The sequence below is a fragment of the Siphateles boraxobius genome, unplaced genomic scaffold (genome assembly GCF_051911475.1).
Source record: "Siphateles boraxobius isolate OS27281-9 unplaced genomic scaffold, OSU_SipBor_1 46, whole genome shotgun sequence".
NCBI lineage: Eukaryota > Metazoa > Chordata > Actinopteri > Cypriniformes > Leuciscidae > Siphateles > Siphateles boraxobius.
In genome coordinates this window covers 1026600-1050000 of record NW_027509097.1, presented here as the reverse complement: position 1 = coordinate 1050000, position 23401 = coordinate 1026600, and the positions used below count along the sequence as shown (strand labels likewise).

Here is a 23401-nt window from a genome sequence, read left to right as displayed (position 1 = left end):
CCCCTCCAGAGGATGCCATACATGCATTTAAATGAGAGGCAGAGATCGAACGGAGTGGGAGGAAGGTTTGGATAAAGAGTGAAAAAAGGAAAGACAATTGATAGACACGATGAGGAGGAGGAACAGACAGACGTGACAAAGTACAATTTATCTACCTGGGAAAAGCTGCATACAGAATGTTCTTGTTGTGCATTCCAAGCTGTTGAACATCTAGTCTAAGCAACCGGCATGAGTGGGGCTACTATATTACCAAGTTTTTTTCTCAGACGCATGGAATTTTGGGTGATGTGGCCAAATCTCTCATTATAATGCAAGTGCCTTTAAATTGGCCATTGAATCAAAAGTGGCAATTCTCGTAATCTTATTTAATCTTAATCTTAAAATTCTCGTAAAAGGGTCACCCTGCATTTGTTCTAGTTCAAAAGGCCAATTTACTCAGCTATACATCAAAGTAGGGAACACAAAACAATAGCAAATTCCATGGCCAACTTTACCATGATAATGGTAAATAAATTATAATAATAAAAAACTTTACCATTATAGGATAATCCATCATGCATTTATATTTCACAATTTGACAAAAATGACCACGATAACCATGGTTTTCACCAGATTAGAATACTTACCACTGTAAAATCATTATAATCAACATGTGATCAGAAACACTTGATGCTTAAAGAATCAGTCATTTATGGTGTGTGTGTGTGTGTGTGTGTGTGTGTGTGTGTGTGTGTGTGTGTGTGTGTGTGTGTGTGTGTGTGTGTGTGTGTGTGTATATATATTGATCCAGTAATACTAACACTCTGTCTTCTCTTCAATTTTGTATTATTAAAAAAAAAACAAATAAACATTACATATATACTGCTTTAGTATAAACTGAGAGGGGTCATAGCACTTGCATATTGTTGTCTGACTGTTAGTTTACCTGCTTCTATTGTTCTCATTTGTAAGTCGCTTTGGATAAAAATGTCTGCTAAATGAATGAATGTAAATGTATATCTATCTACCTACCTACCTACCTACCTACCTACATACATACATACATACATACATACATACACATACACACACACACACACTAAATGAACAGTTAAACCTCTTTATGTCCATTTTTTTATTCAAGTAAGCATTAATTTAAGATTATATTAATATTATTGTATATGTGTAATATTAATATAATACAAAAATACTACATTTTACACAATACAATTTATATATATACTCAAATTTCACACACACACAAAAAAACTACATAAAACAAATATTCACCTCATTAACCAGGTAAGTGGGAGCAGTTATTAGCCGAGTAATCAGCATCAGCATATTTTCTTTCATATCATGACTCAAAAAGGCAATACTAATACGATGCTTCCAAAAAATCTCTATGAAAATATACAAGGCATAACATCAATAATCACACGTCTCAGTGCCTCTCTGTGTGTTTATATTGTCCCTGGTGAGCAGAAAAATGAATGTGTAACCTTTAAAGAGCAGATGAAAGCAGCAGATCTCAGACGTGAACTCGCTTGATGAGTAGAGAATATAACCTGCTCTTCTCCAGCAGGTCACATCTGATGCTCTCCACAGCGAATGTCCTGCGAGACTGATTTCAGCTTCAGTTACATGATAACAGGCTTTCGTTCTCTGAATATGACAGCAAAATAGGTCTTACTTCCTGAGCGCTGAACACACCACAGACGCATCCTGAATGAACAGAACTGATCGTCTGTCATTAGCCAGCTTCATTTACATCTGTTTTATAGAATAAACCCGGCACAATAATGCATTAAATGCATTCAAAGTTCGTCGGCCTAGAAAAGTGGTCCCTCATCAAAATGACTTTAAAGCTCAAATTGCAAGGGGTTGGGTCAGGGGTTTCAAATCCCCAATGCAAAGTTGGAGCAATAATAATACGGATTCCTGCCTTAGCAAGCACTACTATAAATTATACAGTCAGAAAAGAAACTTTTTTGAACTGCTATTAAATGTGCAAAGGCCATTTGCGCTGCCATTTCATGAATGTGTAATACTGCTGAGACGAGACCCACACTGCTCCGTGTGTCCCGTCTCATCCAATCACCTATAGCCTGTCCTGAGATGCTAAACATCATTGAACAAACGCTGGTTGTCAGAAAAAGCTGAAAAATACACTAATCAAGGTTTCACTTATATATATCTGGAAATGTGTGCTTTAAAAGCACTATGTGTGTGTGTCCCTGGGCAAGAATCACGCTAATTACCAGCGTTTGTTCTGCCATTAGACAGTCTTCTAGCACTGGAGATCAGGGTTTATATTTAAAACCTCCATTAACATAGAGCAGCTACAATTTACCAGGATTACAGCAACGGTCCTGTAAATACTCAACAAAGCCTCGTTGAATGAAAGTTTAGTCATGTAATGTGCACATGTGCGTGACCCGCACATTTGGGTTTAACAGCGATTCGGGATGGATTTATCAATAGCCGCTCCTTTTGTGACTCACCCACATTCACAAGAGCTGAAGACCATTATAAATGTTTTTAATTAAGCAATTCCTGGTTGTTCCCCTGAAAACGGCCCTGCATGCTGAGACTAGTATGATAAAATCGCTTGCTAACCTTGCCTGTGCAAAATCATATCCAATCTTATCCACCCTTGCAGAACTCAGCCATTCTTAATAATCGACTAATGTAATGATTATTAGAACTATTAAATCAACTATTTGGGTGGTTAATACAATAATCATTTACTAGATAATTTAGCGTTTGCCTTTAATCAACTATCAAAGAAAAGAAGTTCACTTGAAAGTTTAACTAAAACTTACGAAAAACAATAAAGGCCAATTTCATCATGTTTAGATGCATTTTACAACATATATGTTATGATAATGATATGTATTGCAATTTCACATTTAGATGACTTTAACTGAACTTACATGTTGCATTACAGATAAAAGTAAAAAAAAAACATTTCAAGAACATTTCCTACAGCATAACTAAAAGTTCCTCGACCTAGAATATTGGTCCCTCATTGTAGCTTTGTTGTACAGAGGAATTCAGCACACATAGAAGCTGCATTTCTGCTTTCCTGTATGACTAGGAGAGTTATAAAGGTTTGGAAAGCATTTCTGCTTTTAAACGCTCCAGAACACGTGCCTTATTTAATATAGTTTGTGCATTACTGTACACAAGATATTTGCTTGTAGAAACCGAGCCACAAGTCAAAATGATTGTTGGTGGACAGTAAAACAGCTTCACTAAGAGGCACTTTGGCGAATTAAACCGTCTTCAGTACCAGTGCAGCAGACAGGAAGATGCCAACACGTGCTTTATCACTTCCCTATTGGGAGCGCTCGAAATAACGCTTCTAATCGTGTGTCATTTCCTGGCTCAAAGAAACGAATGACGGCCTGGATTCAGTGCCCTGATTTTAACTGGCATAAATCAGGGCAAAACTTCAATCATTAATAACCTGATTTCCCATTTTGAATAACATGCATATCTGATTACCAAATTTCCACAAACCAAGCAGAATAAACAATCACTGAACCACAAATCAAGATAAGCTAAATGCCCAATAGAAAATCCTCTCTCTTCTCTCTTTCCAATCACTGTTTTCTTTCCACTTAACTGTGTTTTATTTTCCTGGTGTGTGTTTTCATCCCTGAGTGGGCATCTGTTTCCAGTCAGTGAAATATCAGGTTATAAAAGCATTTCACTGGGCCACAGCGTGTGTTGATGATACGGCTGTGTTCTGATCATGTATCTTAGATGGAAGACAGCAGGACGGACAAAGCCAGGATTCTGCCCGCCATCAGAAGGCAGATGAGGGTATTAGTGAATATTATGTGACAGAGAAACGATCTTCGGCAACACTGAATCTCTGTGAGAGAAGATGGCTGGGAAAGAGACATGGATCTAAAGCCTTTAAGACTAAACAAAACCATCAAGAAATCCAAGTCCAACTGCAACTTCATTATGGAAAAAAATATATATATACACTGAACAAAATTATAAACGCAACATTTTTGTTTTTGCACCCATTTTTCATGAGCTGAACTCATCTAAGACTTTTTCTATGTACACAAAAGGTCTATTTCTCTCAAATATTGTTCACAAATCTGTCTAAATCTGTGTTAGTGAGCACTTCTCCTTTACCGAGATAATCCATCCACCTCACAGGTGTGGCACATCAAGATGCTGATTAGACAGCATGATTATCGCACAGGTGTGCCTTAGGCTGGCCACAATAAAAGGCCCCTCTAAAATGTGCAGTTTTATCACACAGCACAATGCCACAGATGTCGCAAGTTTTGAGGGAGCATGCAATTGGCATGCTGACTGCAGGAATGTCCACCAGAGCTGTTGCCCGTGAATTGAATTTTCATTTCTCTACCATAAGCCATCTCCAAAGGCGTTTCAGAGAATTTGTCAGTACATGCAACCGGCCTCACAAACGCAGACCACGTGTAACCACACCAGCCCAGGACCTCCACATCCAGCATCTTCACCTCCAAGATCGTCTGAGACCAGCCGCCCGGACCGCTGCTGCAACAAGCGGTTTGCATAACCAAAGAATTTCTGCACAAACTGTCAGACACCGTCTCAGGGAAGCTCGTCTGCATGCTCGTCGTCCTCATCGGGGTCTCCTGACTGCAGTTCGTCATTGTATCCGACTTGAGTGGGCAAATGCTCACATTTGATGGCGTCTGGCACTTTGGAGAGGTGTTCTCTTCCCAGATGAATCCCGGTTTTCACTATACAGGGCAGATGGCAGACAGCGTGTATGGCGGTTTTCTGATGCCAACGTTATGGATCGAGTGGCCCATGGTGGCGGTGGGGTTATGGTATGGGCAGGCGTATGTTATTTTATGGCATTTTGAATGCACAGAGATACCGTGACGAGATCCTGAGGCCCATTGTTGTTCCATTCATCCACGACCATCACCTCATGTTGCAGCATGATAATGCACGGCCCCATATTGCAAGGATCTGTACACAATTCCTGGAAGCTGAAAACATCCCAGTTCTTGCATGGCCAGCATACTCACCGGACATGTCACCCATTGAGCATGTTTGGGATGCTCTGAATCGGCATATACGACAGCGTGTTCCAGGTCCTGCCAATATCCAGCAACTTCGCAAAGCCATTGAAGAGGAGTGGACCAGCATTTCACGGGCCACAATCAACAACCTGATCAACTCTATGCGAAGGAGATGTGTTGCACTGCGTGAGGCAAATGGTGGTCACACCAGATACTGACATATGTTTTATTATTTTCTATAAAATCCAATACAACATCTTAATAAAGTCCAACTGGAACTTATAATAAATATTAAACAATATTATAATAAATCATTAAAAAAATCTGTTTTATTAATTTACATTTACATTTAGTCATTTAACAGACGCTTTTATCCAAAGCAACTTATAACTGAGGACTAAAGCAAGTGAGTCATCGTGAAGAGGGAAGAACAACGCAAGAAGTGCTCAAAATACAAAGTTCAGGCATTGCTCAAAGTAGCAGAAGCCAGACAAGGGAAGATTTAAAAGGAAAGGAAAGATTTAAAAGAGAAGGATTTTTTTTTTTTTATGTTAAGTACTCACGGAAGAGATGAGTTTTCAGTTGTCTTTTGAATGCTGTCAGGGATTCTGCATTCCGAATGAGAGTGGGAAGATCATTCCATTTTAATTAAATAAATAATGCAAAAAAAAAGTGCCATATCTGTTAAACTTTCTCAGTTCTCCTGGCACTGGCAAAAAGTTTTGGCCCTACATCGCTGCAATCAAAGAAAAGTCTCTGTGTTAGTAGACCACAGATTTAAAAAGCCTTCAGACACATCAATCTATAGCTGGTCAATACTGCAATCTACTCAGAGTCCCTGAACAGTTCCCCTTCAGCTCACTTCCTGTCCCTCGTTTACCAGCCATTGCTCTCTTCCTCTGCTTGCTTCCTCTCAGACGCTGGTTGGTCGTGCTGCACATAAACTGCCCCAGTGGAAGAAAGGCCTGCATTGTGTCCACTGCACCTGGGCTAGCCCGGGCCGCGTGGGGGTTTTGGACTCTGATTACGGTCCAATCTCTGAGTCACAGCATCGCAGAACCGACTCTCTTTGAGAGGGCATCCCACATCTGTTCTGAAAGTCAGGATGTTTTCTGATTTAAGGAATGGTTCATCCAAAAATTTGAATTCAGTCAACCTTAACTCACACTCATGTGATTCCCAAACCAGTATGACTTTTATGTTGAACACACAAGGAGATGTTTTACTGTGAAATACTGTGACTAGTATTATTTTGATTAATGATATTTACTAGGAACCTAAAAGTCGTCAGGACGATTGCAGCAATGGAAACCAGGCTGAGCAAAAACATACAAAAACAGTCTTTCTGATGGAGAAGAGCACAGGTGTAATAATGAGCTGCTCCAATTTACTTTCTGTAAGAAACTGACACTGTGAGATAGTAAACTACCTCAGGCAAGGTAAATATATTTTAACATTAGTCTCAAAATTTTTTTGGTCAGCCTTCCATAAAATAAAAAATAAAAACATTTCTTGAGATGTTCTTTCCAAAATGAGATGCGGTTTTCCGTAAAATTAAGGTAGACGGTGAGTAGTGGCAAACTTCAAAAAGGACTAAAAGCACCTTAAATGTAAATGGTTTTATAAATAAAATAAAAATAAAATGTTGTGTGAAAGGCAGAATGATCGTCATACAGTTTTGGAATGACATGAGTGAGTAAAGTATGATCATTTTCAGTTATGAGTGAACTGTCCCTTTAATGGTAGAATGCTTGCCAAGCATAAGCATAATTTCTTGTAGGCTTTGCTGCAGTGTGTGAGAGAGTAACTGAGGTGAGGGAGGTAAAACCACAGGGTCTCATTAATCACCAGTGCTCTGCCTCCTGCCTTCTGCTGAACACAGTCTTGTATTTTAGCTGAAGCTAAAAATAGATATCCTTGGCAAATTGTGAGAGAACACACACACCTGTCACCTGTGATTCATTTGGGAAGGGAAGCACACAAACAATAATGCAGTCACACTCCTTTTCACAAACATAGAGGGGCCAAAATGAACCTTCGCCAAACAGCATATGTAAATAAAATTGGCTTGGCAAGTAAATGGAACCAGCTGGTCAGATTACTAACTACAACTAACGCATGGTTGAAACTGCAATGTAAGATGTAAAATCAAAAATCAAATAATAACCATCAATTACTGACAAGCTCAATGATTAAGGATAAAATTTCCCAGCTGATTAGGATATGATGATATGTTTCTGAACAAAATACAGCAGTGTTGTTATCATTAACTAAAACTGAAACTACTAAAATTCATTTTTGTTAATTGTAATAAGACTGCAATAAAATAAAATTTTATATGAAAAAAAAATTAAAAACGTATTATTATAATCAATTTTTGAACATAAATAAGCTAAAATAAAATACGTTTAAGCTGAAGTAAAACAAACTGAAATAAAAGTAAATTAAACTTTTTTTTAAATCACATAGCAAAAAGCACATAACAAAATTACTAAAACTAAAATGAAAACTGGAAATATAAAAGCTCATTCATGTTATTAATAAATACTATAATAAAGTATATAAATAATACTAAAAATAAAAAGTGCATAATATATATATATATATATATATATATATATATATATATATATATTGTGTGTGTGCTTTTTGCTATGTGATTTAAAAAAAAGTTAATTTACTTTTATTTCAGTTTGTTTTACTTCAGCTTAAACGCATTTTATTTTAGCTTATTTATTTGTAAAATTGATTATAATAATAAGTTTTTTAATTTTTTTCATATAAAATTTTATTTTATTGCAGTCTTATTACAATTAACAAAAATGATTTTTAGTAGTTTCAGTTTTAGTTAATGATAACAACAAAATAAAGTAATATCTAGGTTACTACACTGAGCATCTGCTCTAATACAGCTATAAATTATAAAATGGCTATCAGGAGTGGATCATAAGGAATTATGAAAAACTGTACAGTCACAAAATATAATTTACTTGAGAATTGAAACCACATTTGCATCTACATGCTATGTAAACCCCAAACTGAAGCTTAAATCATCTGGATAAATTAATTCAATAGAAAGTATATTCACTCCACTTTAAGTTTAGTCCATCATTTTATATAGCTTCATATCTGTTTCTGTAACGCAGTACAGCTCCACTGACAGACAGTGTGAATACTGTAACCTGTTAATATGGGCACCACATAGACATATGCTACTTTTGTGTGCATGTGATACAAGTCTAATGCTTTTGTATTGGTCATAAACCACAGAACAGGAAAACACAAAAAACCAACACAAACTTCTGGTTTCTCTCTTCCTTCCACACTACACTCTGATCCTCCTCTCGATTCTCTGCCTTTGTCAGTCAATCCTGTTCAGTCATGTCAAACACACTCCAGCTGAAGGGTTTTATCTGCACTCGAAAAACATACACACTACTGACATTTATCTACTGGGGGGGGGTGGGGGGGGGGGGGTGGTCAAAATAAAAAAATATTGTTTTTGCCCATGCAAATGTTGCTTCCACAATGAGGTGGTTAAAGGTGTTCTGTGGTTAAACTCCAACTGTTTTTTTTTTTTTTTTCGTTTGCATGCTTACGCAATCACTAGTACCAAAATTGCAACGCTTAAGTTTAACACTTTGGCCACAAATACACTATATGCAACTGCAAAAAGTAAACGTGAATGCTTAGCCAGTGTTGAAAGTATGCATACGGAAATGTGCATGCTGGAAACTAACCATTGCTGTGGACTACACTTTTGCAACTTATTTTCTAAGCTATTAAAACACAATGATTTCATTCAGAAGCATGTTTAATGTATCAGGAACATCTCTAATATTCTTCTATTATTACAAACTAAACAGAACTGTGACGTGGTGAGTGAGCAGAAGTTAAAAAAGGAGCTTTTGACCGTGACACGTGATAGCACTGCAAAAAGATAAAGAGAGGGAGGAGGATGTGAAAAAAAAAATACTGTGACAGTTTTTATTTTGATTAATGATATTTACTAGGAACCTAAATGTCGTCAGGACGATTGCAGCAATGGAAACCAGGCTGAGCAAAAACATACAAAAACAGTCTTTCTGATGGAGAAGAGCACAGGTGTAATAATGAGCTGCTCCAATTTACTTTCTGTAAGAAACTGACACTGTGAGATAGTAAACTACCTCAGGCAGGGTGAATATATTTTAACATTAGTCTCACCCTTTTTTTGGTCTGCCTTCCAAGCATTAAAATAAAATAAAATAAATTATAAAATAATATTTAAAAAAAAATGATGGATGGACAGACGGACAGAATAGAATAAATAAATAAATAAATAAATAAATATATATATATATATATATATATATATATATATATATATATATAAAATAAAAATAACAAAATAGATGAGAATAGAATAAAAGTAAAATAAAATTGTATATCCACTAGAATTTTTTTTAAATAACCAAATTTATTAATTTATGACTTTTCTGAAATTGTATAACTCCCTAATATTTCAAGGTTCTCCATGATCACAGGAACAAAATTAGTAAATGTAGTAAATAATAAACATAATATATATTTTTAAAGGAAAGTAAATAAAGTATCTGCTGATTAACTAGTTGGAATGACTAGTCGATTTATGAACCATAGTGATGTGTTGAAGATAATGTAAGACACTGGAGCAAATCCTGAGCACTCAGAGGCATTCTGTGACATACTGTACAGTCTCTCCCTATCCATTAATCGCGGTCTGTTTCTTTACCAGCTCAAAAAAAAAAACGCTTACCGTTACTGGCATATCGCCATTATAAGCAGGACACAGAGCTTATTTCTCTCATCATTGCATTTCTTTGACAGTAAGACCTGATCTGCAGGCCTTCACTTCACAATCTGATCTTGTTTTGACAGCGGTGAAAACAATGATGAATAGAATGAATAGCATAAAGGAAACTGAGTCAGTCTTTGAAAAAGAAAAACAGGACTGATGGACTAAAAGGAAAGCAGGGAATAATGTGTGGCAGAGACATTTTCACATGGATTTTCAGATACTGTCTCAGATCTGAGATACAAAGGCACCTCAAAACCCCTTCCAATGGCCACTAAGATGCTTAAAAAGCAAACAGATGCTTTAATTGCTGCATTTAGAGTAGTGCTGCATGATCTCCTGGGGACTGTGGTTATCACAAACACACACACACAGTGAAGCCGGCATGCCACTAGCAATGTTCAGCAGTATGATGATTCATTTAGTAATAAGCTTCACAAATTTTGCATGCGAGTGTTAACAGCCGCTGTGACTCAACGCGCTGCCGACTCTCAGACAACATCCAGCATATTTGATATTAAGCATCGTTATTGTTTCAAGTTGTGCGGGAAATAAAATAAATAGCAGAACCTATAGAGAGCGTGTTAGATAATGAAGAACTATTTTTGGGACAGGAACCAACAAGAAATGATGCCTGATAAAAGCAGGAACCCACAGCTGCTGTTCAGACACATCATCAGAAACGCTTAACGTTTGTAAACCACAAACCCATAAGCCCATTTCACTCTGAAGTGTACTTCCTTATCACCATTTTTGAATTACCAACTGTGTACAGTGCAACCCTATAGAGCATTTTGTCAGCCTGCACGAATCAAACCCAGAATAGTAACTTACAAAATCTAGTGAGTGACCTAAACAAATGTATGGCATAAAATGCACGCTTGCAATGCAAAGTAAAACAACCTGGCTGTTTTAAAATGTGATATATAAATAAACATTGTATTGTATTGTATTGCACTTAACACTTTAGAATCTCGTCAGAAATAGAAGGTCATCATGGGGACTTTTCGCCTACTGTTTTTCGAATACTTGTATTCGGATATACTACTCTTTTGGCATACTATTCAGGAGGGAGGTATTTGATTTTCGACGCAGCATGTGCGTGTTTGAAGCTTAATGTGAGTGAACTTTAAAGGAATAGTTCACCCAAAAATGAAAATTCTGTCAGTATTTACTCACCCTCATATTGTTCCAACCCCGTAAGACCTTCGTTCATCTTCGGAACACAAATTAAGATATTTTTGATTAAATCTGAGAGCTGGATCACTCCTCCACAGGCTTCTAAGGGATTGAAACGTGTTCCCCGAAAAGTTATTAAAGACATCGTCTATACGTCTCGTTTAGTTTTCATCGTCGACATCGTCTCGTTTACGACAAAACGAGTATACTTTTTTGCGCAAAAAAACCTAAAATAACGACTTTATTTCAACTATTCATTTCCTTCTCTGTGGGCCTCGAGTCAGTTCACTAGTGTAATAGCGTAAGCTTCTGTTGTTGTACGTCACACGCATCACACACATGACCAGCATCGGCCAATAGTGAGCCTACGTGTGACGTAGCTTTACGCAATCACACTACGTTAACTGACTCGAGGCCCACAGAGAAGGAAATGAAAAGTTGAAATAAAGTCGTTATTTTTGTTTGTTTTTGCACACAAAAAGTATTCTCGTCACTTGCTAAACTTAAGATTGAGCCACTGTAGTCACGTGGACTATTTTAACCATGTCTTTAATAACTTTTCAGGGCTGGCAAGTTTCAATCCCTTAGAAGCCTATGGAGGAGTGATCCAGCTCTTAGATTTAATCAAAAATATCTTAATTCGTGTTCCGAAGATGAACGAAGGTCTTATGGGGTTGGAACAACATGAGGGTGAGTAAATACTGACAGAATTTTCATTTTTGGGTGAACTATCCCTTTAAGTAGAGTGTTTCAAATCAGTGACTTGAGGTTCTATGAAAGTTAGGCCGCTGCCTCACAAGGTGGCTGTCCATGTAGACCGTGAACAGTTGGTTTTGGAAAAGAAGGTCTGAGGGTTAAAAGTGCCAACAAACACTGACTAGAGAACAGTCCTCGACACTACAACCTACACCTTCAACCCTTAGAGGAGTGAACGCCTTTTCTCAGATCATCATTTTTCACACTCACAGTCATTGTTTAAAGCGGACTCAGAATAGGCCTACTCCGAGCTCAAAAACGGAAGGAAAAGAGACTTATGACATCCCTTCCTGTTAGCAAGCTAGCAATTGTGGTCAAATAGAAGATAATATAAAATGAGCTGCTGCTGCACTAAGGAAACTTCTCTAACTTGAACACTCAGACACATGCATTAAACTTTCAGGCAGCTAAAACAAATTAATCAAGATGCAAAACAAAAAAGGACTAGAACGTGGGTCATTTTCCTTCTCCAAATATCAGTTCATTCAAATGAGAGCGAGTCATCTAAAGCTCTTAGTGAAAATACTAGCCGTGCCTTACACATAATCACATGTCAAAGACTCGACAAGGAACCTGTATGGTTGTCGCAGCTATTTCTGGACCCTATGATGATTGTGACCATGTGATGATTCACTGCAAGGCATTTATGAAACACACAAATACAAAAGCATACTACAATGAGTAACTGTAAATGCAAAGTTTTAGTACAATAGTTCATCCCCCCAAAAAACGTCAATATTTAAAGGGGTCATCACATAAGAAATCAAATTTGCCTTGATCTTTTGACATATAGGAGATCTTTGGACCATTAAAACATCCAGAAAATGTCATAGCTTAAAACGCTGCTTCTTATAAACTAAGCATTCATTTAATCAAACTCCAAAAACAGCTTGTTTTGATATTCTTGGATTTGTGACGTCATCTGGGTAAATACATTTACATATGACTGCCTCCAGAGCAAGACATCGATGAACTGTTCATCTTCGCATCATAGGCCCCGCCCACTTGCCTTAAGTCGCAAGCAAATACAGAACGCATTATAATCACTGACACTGTCTACACTGGATACAGTATATGGATGTGCGTTCAGTTTCTGACATACTCCACGCACTTGAGTCAACAGGACAAATGGAAGAGTGAAAGACACTTTGACGCGTCCAGTTTAAACGGCTCGTTTGAGTCTCTGTACAGACTTCAGAAGGATCCCAGTGTCGGAAACAAGTTTATTTTAATGGTGTCCCGAATCATGTCGGAGGATTATATGTTTGTTCGGAGCATTTTATTTTGTAAACGAAGCACAGTGTAATGGAGAGTTCACAAAGAATCTTTTGTTGAAAGATGAAGCAGCGACTGTACTGGATCTGGCAGCAGCTGCATCACAAACTGTACGTAAATGATTTCATAATGCTTTGTCTGTAAATGACAGATAATGTTTTCAAAACACTTACTTGTGTGCAATAGTGGGTTGATACTGTTTCCTATGCAATGACGTTGGCCAATCATAACACTGACAAGCCTTAAAGGAGCCACACCTTAAAAACAGACAGAGGAGATATATATATATATATCATTATAAGTGAACCTCAAGGAACATTTTAAATTTTAAAAAATTGAGCTGTGTGCAATTGATATAAATTTAAACAAATCTAAATCAGTTACAGCACAAAAAACACTACCAAGGTGCAGTGGCAATTTTTTTAAATTTTATTTTTATGAAAAAACTGTCTTTCCCGGTGCAGCTGGAAATGTTTTCTGCCAGAAAAGAGCAAGAGAGCAGAGGAGTGAATTCAACCTGCCAAAAACACAAGACAAAGCAGCCTTGAAGCTCACCACAGCAAAAAGATGAACTACCAGAACTGACAATAGTGTCTATTAAAGGGATAGTTCACCAAAAATGAAAAGAATTCTGGACAAATTATGAAAAAATAATTTACTCACTCTTATCCTTGCTGAAAAGCTATACAGAAATGTTTCTTTTAAATAAATACTAAATTTAAACTAAAATTAAAACTGATTACAAATAAAGGGGGGGGGGGGGGGGAATTGCTGTTTGGATTTAAGAATGATTGGATCATTATTGCAAGGATTATTATGTTTCTGGCATGTTATTTATTTATTTGTTTTTTGGCAACAGTTCTTCTAACACTAAATGATGGAGTGTGTAGCTTTTCATTTCTTAAACAACCATGACACATCATGGCCATATTCCAGGGTGACAAAGTCAAGATTCATGAGGCTCAAATTGTGAAAGAATGGTTGGGAGGAGCATGAAGAATCATATTCACACATGAATTCGTTTTTTTTTTTTTTTTTTTTTTTAATCCATTGAAAGTCTTTGCGATTTGCTGGAGGAGACTTTACAGAGTGCTGGACTCTTGTACCGTCAATACAAGATCTCGACCAAAAATTGAGGCACCACTTGATGGAAATAAATGTTGTGATTTATTTCCATCAAGAGGTGCATCATTTTTTGGTCAAGATCTTGTGCACACTCCATCAGTTAGGTTTAGAATGAACTGTCCTCAAACATAATAACATCCTAGAAACATAATCATCGCTGCAATAATGATCCAGTCATAGACTCTTAAGCATTTGCCTATTTAAATCCAAACAGTGACTTTTTTGGGGGGGCTGGGAAGTGTATGCATAATACTGACACGGTTTTATTCAAAAATTATTTGGAAAAGCATGAGGATCAATAAATAATGGCAACTTCTGGATGAGCTATTCCTTTAAGTGTGGGAGTTCTAGTGTTCCTCAAGGGTGTACGCTAGGACAAAGTATGCATGTACACACATGTCTCTATAACACGCCCCATCACAACCATCCACGTTACATCTTTGTGCATGTTTGTATCTCTTTAACATATCTTTCTCTCTCTCTGCTTGCTCACACCTCTCCATCGCCTCGTCTGATCTGAACTGGGGTCTGTGATTATTCAGTGGTAATCTCGTGGTCAGCTGGTTGGCATGGAGACAGTTTCCCCTGGGAACAGACCTCTACAACAGGTTACTCTACACGGGTCCTGACCCAGACGTGTTCGCTCGCAGCATAGCAACACAAATGTCAGACCGTAATTATGGTCCTCTAATATCTTATTTTAAACGACTTCAGTGCTCCTTCGATACAGTCTCTGGGTTTTTTGCCTGTTGTATAATCTGACAGGCAAATTTGCAAGTACAATCACTTTAAAAAAAAAAAAAAAAAAAAAAAAAAATATGAACACAATAAAAATATATTGACGCTTTCCCTTAGCATTTCACAGAGAAGCAAAGAAAAACAAACTTCTGATGGCCCATTTTTGCAATCAGGATATAATTTTGCAGCGATTTAATCCAAAACATTTGTTGTTTACTCTGTTATGTCCTCGATCAGCCTGATTTTTGAATCTTAAAGCGGACAAAGGTTTATCTTCAGTCGCCGTTTGTTTTTGTTTTGTTCATATTTCCTTCATCCTGGAAATACACTTCCTCCATCGGATCCTGCAAGAACATTATCTGATCTTGTTGATAAAGCATGATGTGAAATCTAGCCTGTGTTCAGTAAACCAGTACACCCCACATGCTAATGCACGCAGTCAATCGAAACATGAGGTAATAGCATTCTTCAGAAGCTTGTCTGCATGTTTATTATATGCTCGAGGTGTTCGGCTGATTTCATTGCATTTCACATTTGCATCATCTCTAGTAAACCCTGAGAGCTACTGCAAGCATACTGAAGTATTGGGGGATTTCTTGAGCGGGAATGTTTTACTAATCCTAAGAAAGCAATTTGCATGTGTGATCAGAATTATCTCTCTCTCTTTTAAACAGGTTTAGACTTCATGATTATAAGAACATAGAAATATAATATAAGAAGAATGTGAAGTACTGATGCAACTAGCTTTACTTAAGCACGCTGTAAACACATAGGCCTACACATTAATGCAAAAACACAGATATAATTTGTGTGATTTTCACAAAAACATGTTTCGGTCACCTTTCAAAATATCAAAAGGTAGAAATATGATTTTCTAATCAAATTTGCAATTTCTATTTGCAAATATATTTACGTTTTTTTTTAAATTATTATTGTGTTCTCCCAAAATTCATTTAAAGTTTAAATTGATTGAAAGCCCTAAAATATATTTAAATATTTGTTTGTTTATTTATGTAATAATGATTTAGTGCTGCATGTGCACAAGCATAACAAAAAAGTAATAAATAACTTTATGCAAAAGATGCAGTACTGGTCAAAACTTTGGAAACATTACTATTTTTAACGTTTGAAAGAAGTCTCTTATGCTCATCAAGCCTGCATTTATTTGATCAAAAATACAGAAAGAAAAACCAGCAATATTGCAAAATATTACAATTTAAAATAATGGTTTTCTATTTTAATGTAGCCTACTTCAAATTTCAATTTATTTCTGTGATGCAAAGCTGAATTTTCATCAGCCATTACTCCAGTCTTTAGTGTCACATGATCCTCCAGATATCATTCTAATATGCTGATTAATTATCAATGTTGAAAATGTTGGTTGTGGGATAATCAAGTGAAAAATGACCGATATGTTTGACAGGCTTTGAGAAATCCACCTTAGCACATCCCCTGACAGTTTAGCAACAACAACAACAACATTACGTAGGCCATGTACATGTATGGCTGCTACATAAAAGCAGGCCAACATGGCCATGTGCATCTGTATGTGTGTGAGAGAAAGATCATGGTTTATCATGCTGTGCAAACATTCAACACCACTTCACTTCAGTCTCATCCCTGTTGCCCAAGACAACAGCCATATAACTGCAAACAGACCGGCAGCAGAAAGACTCTCACTAGGATTCACAGGGCATCCCCTAAACCCTGTGCACTATACACAGGGAATGCATGTTCCTGATGCCTGCAGAATCCACAGATGTAAAAATCATACAAATTTAAATGAAAGCCTGGCTGATTCCCAGTGGAACAAGTCAGGTCAGATCACATTATATTCCCAGTGACTGACTCCCAATGAACTGTCAGCTCTCCTACATCAAGAACGCTAAGAAAAAACACAATGGTATCCTTCTCTCTCATGTGCGGGGCAGAAATGGATTAGGCGTTCATTAATTCAGCAGTGGGATTATGGAAATCCAGAGCCAGCTCTGACGACAGCTACAGGAAAGTGTTAGAAACAATGATGATTTATGTTGCTCTGCTCTGACAGGAGGAGCCAGAAACAATAGCACTCTCATTCATTCCCGACAGAATCAACAGAGATTAGAGGAGATGCGGGCTGAACACAGAGAGGTCATTTATGCATCCAATCCTACCAAATCACATGGAATTCTGTGGATTATGACATTACAAACAACAATTAGCCAATCAGGAGGTCTTCCGTTAAAATGTAAACTAAGGAAGTGAAGTAACCGAGCTCTTTTATTCCAATGTTCTGTAAACAAAAGCATGAGACTCAAATTAAGGCAAGCTGAAATGAATTTAAAAATAAGTGGTTTTACAATGGCATATTTTCTTTAATTCAATTTAAGGACATAAAAGGGAATCCAAAAAGCACACAACAACGTAATTCGGTTAATTGTGATAACGCCAAGCCATTTACTAAAGCAAAGCATGTAAACATAATGGTACTCCATGATATGAGGGGGGTATTCAAAAAAAAAAGAACAAAAAAAAAGAACTTTGCCAAGGACGGTCCCAAACCCGGCTGACCGTAGCTCTTGCTACGGAAACGTCAAACAGGGAACAAACGACAACCGGAGCCGGGAGCGAGCAGACCAGGCAACTGGCTTCATGACGGATAGAGACCAAAGCCACAAGGACGTCTCCTTCCTGATAGCGGATCTCCTGAAGCCGAAAACATGGATAAGAATTGGATGCTGGAACTTCCGAACGCTCTACCAAACTGGAAAGCTGGAGCAAGCAGTGTGCGAACTGAACCACTACAACATGACCCTTATGGGTGTGACAGAAGCACGATGGACTGGTGCCGGCAAACAGAAGTTGAACACTGGAGAGGTCATCATCTGGTTCGGAAGGGAGGACAATGTCCACCGGGACGTAGTCGCCACCCTTTTCAGCAAGAACAAGGCAAAAACCATTCTACAGTGGAAACCCGTGAACGAGCGCCTGCTGTACGCTAAAATAAAAAAGAGACTAAATTAAAATAAAGGTTTCTTCTGTAAATGGCTTGGCTAGAATAAAGATAATGTAAAATCTGGCTCAGAGCAAAAGAATTACTATAATGTTTAAGAGGGAAATTATACAGCATTAAAAACCAACTGTAAAACAGTGACAAACACACATTGCCTTGGTCCAGGGCAGGGAAAGTCAGTCTAATGCTATTTCTCTTCATTACAAACCTCAACTTCATCTTTATTTGAATTAAGGCTGACTAAACCATTGTTACAGTGTGTTGCATTGCCAGCAGGAAAAATATTCCTCTGAGACAGAGTAAAGTAAATACATATGGTGCTGTGCATGGCATTTCCCATTCAGAAACAAACCTAATGTAAGCACTGGGACTTCTTTTTTAAATAAACATGGAAACATTGCTGTATTTCTGTTTATCATTCTATCTCACTGCTTATCAATCCATCCATCAATTCATTTAACAACTTGACAATGTGCAGCCTTCATTTCAAGATTATCTTGTGAGAGGAAAATCTACATTTCTAATCAGCACTGCATGAGCAAGGCCAATTAAAATCGGTTGAATTCTGCAAGAACAGGTTTCACTAGTAGGGAATTTTAATTGCATTTCTCTCCTCCCAGCATTAATCTCAAAGAGCAGGAAACAGATCATTATATAGAACACACTGTTACAGCCATCAGCCTTTCTGTTCTCACACCCTGAAACACAAGATACAATTAACTCTGTGCTGATTTCATAATTTCTCATCTTTGCCATTTGATCATTATTTGTTAATCAGAAAAAAAGCAACTCTGCTTTTGCCGTGGCCTTTGCAAATCCTGGGCATTCAAAAAGAGTTTAATAATGGTGTTTCAGTTCCGTGTTATAGCTCAGTTCCCGCAAGTATATAATACATTACAAAAAGGACATTCAAATGACTAAAAAAAGCCAAACCTTGACTTAATCTGTTTCTACATGTTTTGGTAAAATTCCAAATGTCAACAAAGGAAAGTAATTATTTTTTCCTCGAACTACACCGACCTGAAACCAGACAGACTCCACTCTGTTTCAAAACTATCTATCTATCCATCGATCTATCTATTAGGGGTGTAACGGTGCACATATTCATTTGTTAAAAAAAAAGGGTACAGTACGCATACATTAATTGCTTCAAACTCCCTCATAAGCATATATAGTTTGAAGTGGCTTAACCTCCTGTCAGATGCGTGTGTTGTTGCTAGTGTGGTTTTCCTCGGCCAAAAACGTACATGTAAATGTTAGAAATTCCACGTGAGCATTTCAATTTTGCATAAAGGTTCATACTGACAGCAAGCTAGTCTCCGTTAAACTTCACAGAATGCACTAAAGGAGCGCAATAAAATGAAAGGGATAGTTCACCCAAAAATTTACATTTTGTCATTACTTACTCACCCTCAAGTTAATCCAAACATGTATGAGTTTCTTTCTTCTGTTGAACACAAAATTAGGAATTTTAAAGAATGTTGGTAGCCAGACAGTTGACGGAAGCCATTGACTTCCATAATATTTTTTTCCTACTACTTAGAAGTCAATGGGTGCTGTCAACAGTTTGATTACCAACATTAAACCATTTTTGGGTGAAGCATCCCTTGAATAATGCAAAAATATACATTTTGCATTAAAATATAGAAGCACTTCAAATCTCTTTCCTTTTTTACAACATCACCATAAACTGCAGTGCAAAGTGAGTGTGGCAGCATTATTGACAGCCATTTTTATTTAGAGACAGAGTCATAGTTTGTTCAGTAAATAAAGCTATAACGAAAACATACCGAACTGTGACTTTAAAACCAAGGTACTAGCAAACAATTAAGTCAGAAGTACAAAAGCAGTGCTCTAGTTAGTACAGGATTTCAGTTAATTAAATAAAAATATAAAGTTATGAAACTTAACTTTGCCCCAATCAATTTCCTCTGGAACAAGTAATAGATAAATAAGACCAAAGACTGCCCGTTTGATATACCCAAAACAAATTATTTATCATATTTAACCACTGTATAAGAGCCAGCGGCAAAGGACTGGCCGAGATAAAGCTGTTCTCACAAATTTTCAAATACACGCTATATTTATATATAAATCACATATTTGAGGTCTAAACAATACATACTCCTACTTTTAATACATTATAAATCAGTAATGGATGCTGCCCTGCAACAGAGTAATTGTGTCATACATTTTTTCAGTCATCCAGCAAAGCTTTGCGCAATCAATGCCACAGTAATCTACAAACATTTCATTGTTGTGCCACAGTCAAATAATGTCATGTCATGATTAATTAAAAATGAAGTTCAAGTGGTTTCACATCAGCATCTTTAAATTTAATGTAAGGCCTGTTAAATGAAATGTCATTTTGCTTAATTGCAATATCTGTAAGTCATTTACCAAGGCAGGGCATGAAGGGAATACAGCAATATTGCACAAAACAACAAGACATACAGTATTATATTGCACAAAACAACACAGCACTCAATCACTTTTGAAAAGCGTGATCTTCTGATGACCCGGGCAGGAGGCGGATGGTGCTTTTATCGGAGTTCTTGCCATTTGGGTCATTCGTTATAAGAAACAGACTCTGATGTAATGTGATAGTAAGCATGTAACCACCCTTTCTGAGCCACACTCTTTTCCTGCTTCATATTCCGGATGCAAACAAATAGTGACACACACTGCAGAGCTGTTATTATGCGTGTATACGTTTAAGATGGAGCCGAAAGAATGTCCACTTCCGCTCCCCAGGGCAGACTGATCTACCGTCCTGTGCCGAGATGACAGAAAATCTTTTCAAATGCATCGTGCTTCAAAAGGTCACAAGTTGAATGTTGCTGTAAGTGAATTCTACTGAGAGCAGCAACTGGAAAATCTTCTCCCTATCCAGAGTCTGTGAGGAGTTCATGAAGATTTACACACAATTTGAGATCTACAGGGTCAATGGAATAAAACACAGATACTACCAGTTCTGTTGCTGAAGGGTCACATTTGAGTTTGTATTGTTCAATAAATGTGGATAATCATCCAGTCACATACAGCATTGATTGGTTAATGGTACGTTTAGATTTCATGAGTATAGATTAAAAACTATCATTAAACATTAAAAGGAAAGAAAAAGCTTAGGCAACATTACATTTTTAAAAGTTAGTGCATGTACTTTCAGCACTATTATTCTTTTGCATTACAGAAAAGGGACAGTTTTCATACTAATTAAGCTTTTTGTAGCTTCAATATATATTAAAATTTTAAAGCAGAATCCATCACAACCAATATTAGAGATATTGGATATGTAATTAAACTTAATGCAAATTAAGGTCAAGAGTCACCTGTGAACTTGATTTGATTTTGTGCCTAATTTAACTCAACATCCATTAGAACCAAAAGACGAGGTGATGAAATGCATCATTTGGCTCTCTGATCGTTCTGTATGTTCTATGTACATTTATTATAAGGATGGATACTCGAAAGCGACAGCAATGGGATGCAATATTTAATTTATAGTAAATGAAAATGAGGCTGTCAATATTTCTTTTTATAGCACTGCTGCTAAAAATACTAAATCGAAAGCTAAATTAAAATTGAGAAGAGGAGAAATATATTTACATAACATTACTATATATATACATATATAACAAGTTTAAAATCAACTTTGCATGCAAGGAAAGTCAACTTTCATGACTGCTGCCTGAGTCGCACTTGCTAAAGCGATTAGGCCTACACTTCTGAACTTCCTGCAAGAAACTACAGTTGAGAAACTGAAACATGTTGGGTGTGCAAAGGCAGGCTAAATGGATCACTGATTTTGAACCTGTCCGGCTCACTGGAGCACAGAGGAATGAAATCACTAAGAAAGGCTTTAAAACATCACTACAACTGAAGTGTTTTCCTAAAACCACAGATAAAATATTATTCTTTCCCTCAGCACCAACTTTGTGTGCCGGTTCAGATGCTGAGTGTGTATCTTAGACCAGATCAATATATGCTCTGTAAACAGCTGCTCCACTAAACTTGTCTACACAGCTGCAAATAAACAACCCTGGAACAGGATCACTAAAGTTTGAACAAAAGCAAGTTTACTAAGTGCAAGTATCACTCGCTTGAGTTAATCTAATAGTGAGAACATGACAATGAAGAGTCCTTTTGTAGTTGTTAGGTCACTTATTTGACTTTTGTTTTCCCAAAGCCTTTAAAAGGTGCAAAACATTACAAGTGATAATCTCATATAATGAGAAATCTGCCCATATATAAGTCTACAACATTTCATGATGATTTCACTAATCCCTCTAATACATTTCTAGACATTTTCTGATGTTATCTATCATACTTCCGTCTGATAGGAGGGTTCAATTCCTTCTGTGGTGAGTTTGGGCTTAAATTCCTCTGCGGAGAGATTCAAAACACGTAGTGTCAGTGTTTTGGGAATTTTTCCATGGCAATCAAAACAATAAGAAAGACAGAAATAAGTTTACACTTGTGTTTTGGTATTTCCAAATCATTAATCTCAACCTTGAATCTCGAGGCCACCCTACTGAGTCTTCCACACTCGACTTCAGAGTCATGCTGTTTCAAGCCCATGCAAATGAAAGTCATTCTAAAAATTGCTCTACGTCCCAATGGGAATAAGATCTGCCAGCCGCACCCTAGGGTCCCCACGTTTCATCTTGCAGAGAATCGCTGGGGAACAAAATTGTGCTGAAATTAACAGCAGCCACGACTTTAATCAGTTCAACTGAGTCGAGGAACAATAAGCAGGACTAGCTCTGCTTGTGTGGGCTCATTTAGTTTGGCTCATATAGCGAGCTGAAAATTACGCCCCATACTGTTTTTAGAAGTAACGGTGGGTTCTTTAGAGGGGCCTGAGGAGACACACCCTACGGTCTTTCTTCCAGGAAATGACGGGCATAACAGGGTCTAGTTAACAACAAATCCTGCCAAAAGCAACAAAAAAGCTCTTGTATTGATAGCAGAATGACGACACAATGACTCAAGAAAAACAGTAACTGTTCCATAAGGCTGTGTGACTAAATGGTAAGCAGATCCCTGCTAAATATGAAGGTAATCAGGCGGATTCATGGAAATGTGACAACTGAAAGCATGTAACCCCCTCCTGAGAGCACTGGACAGGGCAGACAGTGGTGGTATTTCATCCTGCTGACTCGCTCACTGTTGTGTCTAGACCCACACTAAATGTAGACTCGAACTCAACATGATCATGAGTAACACGCTTGAGTCAGATGCTCTCCAGGAACAACTCAACTCTTAAAGATGGTCTGGAATCACTTTAATACAGCTGATGTGACTGCATTTTTTAGGTATGAAATCGATCATGCATCAAAAATGCAGATGTAATTTATTTAGAAAAATCCAGCAAACAGCTACATTCCTGCAACTCAAACTGTAGACAATGTTGCTAGAAACGCCAAGGGTTCGATTCCCAGGAATTACATGAAAAGAACGCTTGAATGCAATGTAAGTCACCTCAGATAA

The 23401-nt window shown here is 37.3% G+C and overlaps 1 protein-coding gene and 1 long non-coding RNA gene across 14 annotated transcripts in view; one reads left to right on the top strand and one right to left on the bottom strand.

Moving 5' to 3' along the window:
- Positions 1 to 23401, top strand: part of LOC143709691 (uncharacterized) — a 759555-nt gene that overhangs the window by 213022 nt on the left and 523132 nt on the right. The window lies entirely within an intron of this gene.
- The window catches only part of ptprea (protein tyrosine phosphatase receptor type Ea), a 77289-nt gene that overhangs the window by 42299 nt on the left and 11589 nt on the right, over positions 1 to 23401 (bottom strand). For 7 of the 13 annotated variants that reach the window (XM_077200240.1, XM_077200249.1, XM_077200248.1 and 4 more), the window contains exon 2: positions 13224 to 13307. The exons of 4 other annotated variants lie outside the window; for them this stretch is intronic. The gene's annotated coding sequence lies outside the window, so the exon portion shown is untranslated. Of the gene's footprint in view, positions 1 to 5587; positions 5966 to 13223; positions 13308 to 23401 lie in introns of those variants that run through there. 2 more of the 13 variants (XM_077200247.1, XM_077200245.1) reach the window with 2 other exon arrangements.